Here is a 733-nt window from a genome sequence, read left to right on the forward strand (position 1 = left end):
TAACAATGGATTTGTTATGTAATTACTTAAAATATGGTGCAAATTCTAGTAGTAAGGTATTTCCTTGAAAATAAGTTTGTTTTAGGTGAATAAAAGAAAATATGTTGACTAAAATTGAAACAGTTGCCCTATTCTTAAAGTTTATTAATTTTTTTTTTTTTTCTTTGTATAAATAAAAAAATCATTTGACAATAAACTATGAAATTATTTTCAGAAATTGTAATGCTGTAGTTGGAGTTCTAGTTTGAACAGATAAATTAAAATTCACATAACATGAAAAACATTTGAAATACCCATAGCTATGTAACAATGTTGTAAATTAAAATAAGGAAGTTTACTCAATATATCTTGAATGAAAATCTCAGAACTATATTATAGCATTTTTGACAGTTGAAATATAATCTGTGTGTGTTTAAATATTGTACTGTCTCAAAGTGTAAGGAATTTTTTTTTTTTTTTCATGTAACTGGCATGTAAAAAGCACCTTTCTAGTATTGGGCCTCATCGAGGCAATGTGGCCAATGCCAGTGGCATATAAAAGCACCTCTCAAACGTTGGGCCTCATGGAGACAATGACAAATGACCAAGACCTTTGGCAATATGCCATGCTTGAGAAGACCCATCAAGCCAAGTGAAATCATAGTCATGGAAGATACTGGTGCCGTGCAACTGGCACATGCTGATGGGACATAAAAGCACCCATTACACTCTTGGAGTGGTTGGCATTAGGAAG

Source organism: Octopus bimaculoides, chromosome 6 (genome assembly GCF_001194135.2).
Source record: "Octopus bimaculoides isolate UCB-OBI-ISO-001 chromosome 6, ASM119413v2, whole genome shotgun sequence".
In the NCBI taxonomy this organism is placed as follows: domain Eukaryota; kingdom Metazoa; phylum Mollusca; class Cephalopoda; order Octopoda; family Octopodidae; genus Octopus; species Octopus bimaculoides.